This window comes from Olea europaea, chromosome 15 (assembly GCF_002742605.1).
Source record: "Olea europaea var. sylvestris chromosome 15, O_europaea_v1, whole genome shotgun sequence".
In the NCBI taxonomy this organism is placed as follows: Eukaryota; Viridiplantae; Streptophyta; class Magnoliopsida; order Lamiales; family Oleaceae; genus Olea; species Olea europaea.
Window position 1 is genome coordinate 24,223,331 of NC_036251.1, and position 9,763 is coordinate 24,233,093.

General features: G+C 34.8%; 1 pseudogene; it reads right to left on the reverse strand.

The window, feature by feature from the left end:
* Positions 1 to 4,700: 4,700 nt before the first annotated feature.
* LOC111411424 overlaps positions 4,701 to 9,763 on the reverse strand; it is a 17,256-nt pseudogene continuing 12,193 nt past the window's right edge.

A 9,763-nucleotide genomic window follows, 5' to 3' on the forward strand; every position in this document is an offset into this window, starting at 1 on the left:
TATTTGTCAGAAACAATAAAATGGCATTGCAAATTGCAAATCTGTATTAATAATGTTAACTAATTCACTCGAATTACTCAAAAATTTTAATTTCGTTTTGCATTGACATATGGAAATATTGACCCGTATAGCAAAGTATTAATTGTTTCACACTGTCACATAATATATTAATTTTGAATTTACAATTTGGTTTATCGACTCGAGATTTTTCTTTCTTTTTGAATTTCCGACAACGAGGTATAACACATTTACTTGTGTAAATTCAATCTTTAATGCACGTACATGCTCTATTTAGTTTAAAATGGGTTACCATAAAACTTGAATTATTACTTGTATGGGCTCTGATGGTAGAAATGTTGGTTGTTTCCTGATCTTGGTTGCTTGTTCAATACTATCAACGATTTCAATCAGTTTGGGCTGAGTACTCTTCAATCCCCCAAATATATGCCAATAATAATGAGAGATGTTTCATAGTTTCTTGAATTAAAACATACGTAGGATATGTTATATGTGAATATTTGAATCAGCCCCAATCTAATGTTAAAACATGAATTTATTTCCATTTTCAAAGACTCCCAAGAAACATGAAAAAGTGGAAGCAAAAAAACACTTTCCCGATATGCTAAATTCCATAAAGAGATTGCAACTTTTGTGTAGCTCTACTATCGTTAAGCACCATCATAGCCTCTTCGCCTCCTATATATGCCACCACAATGACCAAAATCAGAACCCTAACTATTAAATAGTGGTGAAGAAATTCAAGAGTAGTAATACATGGTCAAGAAATGAAAAAGGAATACGAATTGACAGAAATAACAATACCACCAAGGAATGAAGAATAAAAAAAAAAAAAAAACTAATTATTCAGTCACACTTCAATAAAAACTTGAATAATGCTACATATACAAAATAGACCGAATGATCTTTATGTGTTGTGACATTAAATAATAAGGTCGATAAAATAGATTTCATATCCACACATTTAATTGACATTATTATTTCACCTCACAATACTTGTCAAATCACATAGTATTATTCTAAAAACTTAATGCAAGGGATGAATGGGAATCAAATGATTATGTCCATCCTTCAACTCATAGTAAATTTGTTAAGAGTGCTTAAACTAATAATAAAAATATAGTAAACATGAAGTTGGAAAATGTAAGATGATTATACATGTTCATCGCGTCTTAGTGATGATTTGAGGGGAAAATCTTCATTGTCCATCCATCTTGTCTACAATTGACAAAGCTGATGCAGCAAAAATTTAATGCGACCAAGAATAAGTAAAAAATATATCTCGAGTGTTGAAATATCTATGAACTCTTTAATTCATAAACGAATACTCAGAAATTGATCGACGGATTATTATTTTCACATAATACCATTTGGATTAAGAAATCGATGAATACGCATAATTTTATTAAATTCAATCAAAGCAATCCAATTGAACTTTTTGTCCATCGAGTTCTAATAATTGTAAGAGGCACCTAAACGAAATAGAAACATAGTGAAAATGATAATAAAACTGAAAAAACAATAGGAGAAGGTTAGTATCATCATCATGACATGTCTTTCTTTTTATTTTTTATTTTTTATTTTCTTCACAAAATTAATGCAGCAAAAATCTAATGTGAACAAAGAATATGACTAAAAATATGTTAATTATGAGTATATTACAAAGTGATGAGACCCTTCGGGTTGACGCAGTCGCCCATAAAGTCATATAGAGGGTTTCCCAATGAAGTCAAAGGGGTCTCAATCTGCATCTTCTCATAAGTGTGTTCCAAAAAAGGATGATCATGGAATTCTCATTATCTACCGACATTCTCTTGAGCCCATTGCAGGCTACCATGGGTCGGACCACCAAGACGTGAAGTGGGACTGTGGGAGTAGTGGAGTGGACTCCTCTCAAGTCATCCATATATAGTGAAGCTCATAGGGTCCACGCACTCCGAGCTGGAGCGTAATATAGCTAGCCATAGATATATCCTTGGCCTCATTTCCGTAAAATTCTTATGGGCATTCCTAGTATGTAGATGACAAATAAAGAAAATCGTCTATGGAAGAAAAAACATTAGATAAAAATCATGGCTTCTAATAATTATAATTTTCAAAATATGGTAGTTAAATGGTAAAAATAATGATAAATTAATGTTAAAAATAAGATGTGATTTGCTATTTCCAATAAGGGGTATTTTTATCTTATCGACTATTTAGGATTTCATATTTTTAAAAAAAATTCTCTTTTCAAGTCAAAAGGTGTTTTTTGTTATGCCTTGGTAAATATAGTATGTAAAAACACAGTAATTAACCTTTATGCAGGTTGTATTATATAAATTTCACAAATAGATAATATTTAGAGTTGTCCCACCAACGTATCAAAACATGTAAAAAAATGTTTACTTGCAGTATGTTCTATATATTATGTATTTGAATTGAAACAGTAAAATTATTGACTTTGTTGGAATGGATTGAGGATCCTAATTTTCTCCACTGCATTATTCTGATATATATCATACGTTGAGATAAAGTACTCTAAAATGAGAAAAGACGGCTCGACAATTTTGAGTATATTAGCTTTTAATTCTTTAGATATGACACTGAATAAGGTCCAAATGGGGAGAGGCCATGGCATGGTCCAAACATAAGGAACACTTAAAATAAACCCGTCATTTAATGATCAACTTATTTTATCAATATCCTATAGAAATTGCACCATTTTGTGTAGCTCTACTCTAACTGTATAGCATCAAAAGTCTCGCGGTCTATCATTAATCACGACCATAGCCTCATCACCTCCTACATATGCAACAACAAGGACCATAATCGGAACCCTGACTGTTAAATAGTGGTGGAGAAATTCATGATTAGTATCGCAGAATCGAGAATTGAAAAAGGAACACGAATTGACAGAAATAATAATACCACCAAGGAATAAAGATTCCAAAAAAAAAAAACCTAGATTATACCATCGTTCAATAAAAACTTGAATAGTGCTATATACACAAAATGGCAATGATCTTTATGTGATGCGAAATTAAATGATAAGGTCAATAAAGTAGGTCTCATGTCCAAACATTTAATTTACGTTATTATTTCACCTCACAACACTTGCCAAATCACATAGTATTATTCTAAATACTTAATGCAAAGGATTAACAAGAATCACATGATTACATCTGTACTTCGCTTTCTAGTGATGTTTTGAGGGGAAAATCTTCATTGCCCATCCATCTTGTCTAAAATTGACAAAGCTGACATAGCAACAATTTAGTGCAAACCAAGAATGAGTCAAAAATACATCAAGTCTTATAATATCTACGAACTCTTTGATTCATAAATGAATATTCAGAAATTGATCCACAGATTACAATTAGTTTCATATGATACCCTTTGGATTAAGAAATTAAAGAAAACTCATAATTTTGTTAAATTCAATCAAAACAATCCAATTGAACCTTTGGTCCATCGAGTTCTAATAATTGTAAAAGGTGCCCAAACGAATAATAGAAACATAGTGAAAATGATAATAAAACTAAACAACAATAGGATAAAGTTGGTATCTTCACGCATGTACTACTTTAAAAAAAAAAAAAAAAAATTGACAAAATTAATGCAGCAAAAATTTAACGGGAACAAACAATATAACTAAAGCACATTAATTCTGAGTATATTCTAAAGTGATGAGACCCTTTGGGTTGACGCAGTCCCGATGAAGCCAAAAAAAATTGACAAAATTAATGCAGCAAAAATTTAACGGGAACAAACAATATAACTAAAACACATTAATTCTGAGTATATTCTAAAGTGATGAGACCCTTTGGGTTGACGCAGTCCCGATGAAGCCAAAAAAAATTGACAAAATTAATGCAGCAAAAATTTAACGGGAACAAACAATATAACTAAAACACATTAATTCTGAGTATATTCTAAAGTGATGAGACCGTTTGGGTTGACGCAGTCCCGATGAAGCCATATGGAGGATTTCCCAATGAAGTCAAAGGGGTTCTCAACCTACATCTTCTCATAAGTGTTCCAAAAAGGGATGTTGACGGAACTCATTGTTGTAAAAATGACTTTTTCGGCAAATTTTGGCATAAGTATTAATGAGACCCGTTTGTCCATTTTGAAAGATCAAAGTTGATTTGTGTTCTCCTCTACAAGAACATTGAAATCATATATTGACTTGCCAAAAATAATGCTTGGATGAATGAGAAATTGAAGCTCAAATGATGATTTGGAAGATGTTAATATATTAGAGGGAAACTTTTTAAAAATTTGTCCAACATAGAAAGTTTACAAAGGCAAAGACCACTTATATTTGACTACACTTTGAAAGTGTGTAATCATGTGTAGCATAGAAACTCTTTTTAAATGCGTGTGCAAGGAGGTGTAAATCAATGACCATATTAAAAATTCGGACCATGAACTTGTATGTGGGTGCGACCTGTGAACACAAAGTCAGTTCGTCGAAGTAGCATTTAATGATCAATGAGTTTCATCAATATCCTGTAACGATCGAAGCAAGTGCTAGTGTCTGTAACGATGCCATGCAATTAGTAGATGCCCTTATTTAACAATTATCGGGACATTACAATTGAGATATTGAACTTCAATTGGTTTGATGTTTCAATCCATATGCAATGTACTCTCACTCAAGCTCAGTACAATCAAAACAAGAAGATCATACAAATATTTTAGGGAATAAATGTTGGCTGCTTCCTAATCTTCGTTGCATGCTCAAAACCATATGCAATTTCAATCAATTTAGGCTCGGTAACCTTCAATCCACCAAAACATATGCCAGTAGGCACCCCTTTACCATGTAGGCAACAGGTATGCTAACGGCGAGGAATCCACCAATTGCATGCACAGGAGATGCATTGGACCCTACAGTCACTAGCACGTCCAGCTTATTTTGCACCGTCAATTTCACGAATCCATTTCTTGTCAATTCTACAAAGTTGCATATTGCTTTATTTTCTGCATCCCCAATCCCATTTGTAGCTTCAGCAGCTAAAAATATGTCCTATCAAACTCTTTGATCATTTCCTACACAATCATTACCATCTAATATGTTAATTCTCATCTCGTCTAGTCTAAATTTGATGAAAATCTACACTAGGGACCCACATGGGGTCAAATGACCCCACAGTTTTTTGGAATTTTTTTTTTTTTTTTGAAAACTTAATTTTCTGTCCCAAAAAGTCCGAATCCTGAATTTATATCCATATCACATGGTCCATATACATTATTTAGTCCATAAATATGTCATATAATCCACTGATTTCTTCCCAAAGTGCAAATATCGAACATGAACAGCAAACAACCGATTTTTCCTTTTTGTTTATATACATTGTTCGAAAAAAAAATTTTGACCCCACAGTTCGAATGGTCTGGGTCCGCCCCTGATAGAGCACATACCATATCAGCGAATTTTTTATTGAAGGCTATTACTTCGGCTAAGGATTGGACTGGAGAAGCCACAAGTTCTTTTAGGTAAGCATTCAAGGAAATCTTGAATTCAGCTAATGTCGCTGTTGCTTCGCCACTTAAAGTGGAGTTCAAAATTGTGTTGATATTGGCTATTTCCAAATAATCTACCACGACTGCACCATTGCTCTTGAAGTTGAACAACAGTTTTATCAAGATAAGAGTTTCATTAATTCAGGTCATGTTCAGTAACATGGGTTGGAAAGTACTAACAAAAAGCAATTAAAATCTTGTATATTATATTGACGAGTGCATACCAAACGTGCTCTTAGTATATAGGTGAGTTCGCTACGTAAATGTTTGAAGATGATTCTAGAAAGCTTGTGCAACAAGTTTGTCTAAAAACTTGAAGAATGGATCTCTCACTATTCCCAATCTCTTTCCCTTTAGCCCATTGGCGTATAGAAACTGGACATAACCACCAATGGAAATATAGTTTGATGCTTTTCCGGTTGCTTCAGTATCATTGCAGTCAAAGCCTACAATGGCATCAAGAACATAAGCAATATCTGATACAGCCCTGCAGATTGGCCTAATTCAACAAATTGGAAGACTCCATTAATCAAAATCTTAGCCTCTAGAAAGCCAGTGTAACGTATGTTGAAGTTGTCCTACATCGACTGTGGATGAGGTTAGTATTAAATTTATAAGAGTGAGGGAAAGTTTCATCTCTTGAACTAGCTTTTAAAGTGAGAAAGACTCAATATCACCCAACACTAGTATCAAAGCCCAGTTTATCAACAAGTCTCCGGGTCAACAGTTACAAAGATGCGGGTTTGTGTGAAAGGGAGATAGATTTGGTCTCCCGCAGGCCCCGTTGTGTGAGGAGGAGACAGATTTGGTCTATCGCAGGACCCAATGTGTGGGGGAGACACGTTTGGTCTCCTGCAAAGCTCGATGTGTGCGGAGGAGATTGTTGATATTGTCCCACATCGACTGTAGATGAGGTTAGTATTCAATTTATAAGTGTGAGGGAAAGTCTCACCTCTTGAACTAGCTTTTGGGGTGAGAGAGGTCCAATGCCACCCAACACTGATATTGTTACATATTTCATACAACGTCATTAATCTCAATCATTGCGTCACCTTTGGGACCAACAAATAGTATCAAAGCTAGGCTACTGGTTCTTCGTGATTTGATTGAAATTTTTTAAAGATGGCTACATTGAAATATGATATTCCGCTGTTGGATCCAAATACAAGGTTTTTTTTGTAGCAAGTAAAGTGAGGGCTGATAAATGTGATTTCACACACGTAATTAATATCTAAGTATGTTTATTATTGATGAAATGAATGAAATTTTATTCACAATTAGGTAGGGATATCAACGAGTCGAGCCGAAACTCGAGGCTCGAGCTCGGCTCGAGTAAAATGAACTAGGCTTTTTTCGAGCCCAAGCCGAGCAAAAGCTCGGCCAAAAAAAGGCTTGACCCGAGCTTTCGGCTCGAGCCTTAGCGAGCCGAGTCCGAGTCGAGCTGGGCTGGCTCGATTTTTTCTCTTTTTTTCTCTTTTTTTCAATATAAACAATGGCTGTGCTGCCTTTCTTAAGGCAGCAGCCAGCTACCTTGTCGCTGCCTTAAATAGGGCAGCACTTTATACCATTTTTTTTTTTTTTGTACTTTTCATGGTTTTTTTATTTATTTAAATAAGGCCCGAGCCCGAGTCAACGAGCCACACGGGCCGGCTCGAGCTAAGCCCAGAACCTTAAAATGGGGCTCAACCTAAGCTTTGCGGAGCTGGCTCGGGCTTTTTTCAAGCTGAGCCACGGGCAACCCGAACCGACGAACCCAATTGACATCCCTACAATTAGGTAACATTTGCTTTTGTAGGTTAAAAATCACCGAAAGAAAAATAACCAATGTTTTTAAAATTGGACCAGATCGACCGGTTCAACTAGAAAAATTGAGAACCGGACCAAAATTCGATACGATTGTAACTTATTAACCACTTAAATAATAACCGGCCAACTAACCAATAAATCGGCCGATTAACCAGTAAACCGAAAATCGGCCTCCTTTTTACCGATTTGACCAGTTCAAAAAATATTAAAAAATTACTCAATTTTTTGGGATAATGTGTCTTGAAAGTTGTAACACATGTCCACATCTTTACCCCATTCTACCCACCCATGGAGTACCTTTATAGCCACTTCTTTACTCCACCAATTTTTTACCTTCCGATGTGGGATTGAAGACTTTTGAATATTATAGGCCTCCTTTTTACCGATTTGACCAGTTCAAAAAATATTAAAAAATTACTCAATTTTTTGGGATAATGTGTCTTGAAAGTTGTAACACATGTCCACATCTTTACCCCATTCTACCCACCCATGGAGTACCTTTATAGCCACTTCTTTACTCCACCAATTTTTTACCTTCCGATGTGGGATTGAAGACTTTTGAATATTATACTAATTATTTAACATAACATGAGCCTATCCAATTCCCTAATAGTTAACACTCATGCGTCATAAGAAAACCTCAATAAAGTTAATATTATATTGATATAATATAATTTACTTTCTTCACATTGTTGCAATAATTTATTTTATTTTATTTTATAAATTCAATAAAATTGGAATGAATATCTAATTATTCAACAAGCAAAATACAAACTAATAACTTTTATATTGTAAAATATATATACATAACATATTTGTACTTATTTTGAATTGATGGTAAGCAAATTTACTTATATTGTTGTCAAAATAAAATTAAACAATTTATAAATTTTTTTTTATCTCCGGTTCAACCCCAGTTCGATCCCGGTTGAACCCTTTGACCTTTGACCCTTTACCTTTTTCGAGTCGATGCCCGGATCGATTTCAAAACATTAAAGATAACAAAGCAAAATGGAATGAAAAGGGACCAAAAGCGCACAAAAACGTGAAGTTGGGACCAAAGGAACAAGTGCCAAAAGTTGAGGACTATGGAATGCAATTTATGAAGGGCAAAATTGAAACGAAAGTCAAAATCTAATGACCAAATTGTACAAAATCAAAGTTGAGGGACCTATCGTGCAATTATCTCAAGGACTAATTTACAAAAAAGCTAAAAATGGAGTGGTGCTGCGACGTTGCAATGCCGCAGCTCTGATTGCTATGGTGCTGCAACACCACTTTAGGGTGCCTTGCTATTTCGCCCGGAGACTTTTTTGTTACTTTTTCAAAGACACAGGAACTTGAGCTGCAATTTTCCTTGGCTTTAATATAAAACAAAAAATTGGCAGTGGGTTTTTCTTCCACTTTTCTCTCCAGCCGGCTTCTTCTTGCTAGGTTCTATCTTTTTCTTTTTCCTTTTTCTTTCATTTTCATTTTCTTTCTTCTTTTTTTTCCTTTGTAAATTCTTAGTATTTTGAAGGTTAAATCTAAAGCACAAAGGAGTTTTAATTAAGGATTTGGCAAAGATTTGGAGAAATCAAGAGCAAGCTCAAAACACTACACCAAAAATCACCTTTCGTAACGGTAGAAAAACGTTGCCAAAGACCTATGGCAACGTTCAAGCGTCTGTTGTGGGTTTCGACGTTGCCGTAGAGGGAAGAGTTTTGGCAACATTCAACGACCATTGCAAATTAAGATTTTGGCAATGTTCTTTGAACGCTACAAATGAGGGTTTTGGCAACGTTCATTGAACGTTGCAAATGCGCAATGTTTTTTGAACCGAAAAGCCGCATTTGCAACGTTTTTTAAACGTTGTCGTAGGTCATTTAATTTATTATTACTTTTTTATTTGCATAGCAATTTACCAAATCAACCACAAAATAAAAAAGACTTTTTGGGCTTACATGAAATTGATATAATTTTATTAATCCATACCAAATAGACAAAACACATCATTGTAATAAATCGAAGAAAAATTTTCATTTACATCACATCATTGTAATAAATCGAAGAAAAATTTTCATTTACATATTGCCCGTCAAATAAACGTCATCCTAAATTGCTCACTTGTCAGTGGCAAGTTGTGTCCGGAGTTGCTTGGCAGCGACAACCATGTTCTGTAGGGCCGGCTTCAATTCAGTGTACTTGCGAGTCTTGAGACCATAGTCGGGGTTAACCCACAAGATGTTGGTTTCGAGCACTGCAAACTGCTTGTTAATTCTATCAACAAATTCTTCTGTTGATGGTATTCTAGACGAGTGGATATCGTAAACACCTGGGCCAATCCCAGCACCGTACTTCACTCCCTCGCGAAAAATTGAAAGGAGCTTCTCATCAGAACGAGAATTCTCAATGGTGATCACATCAATGTCCATGTCAATAATAGAGT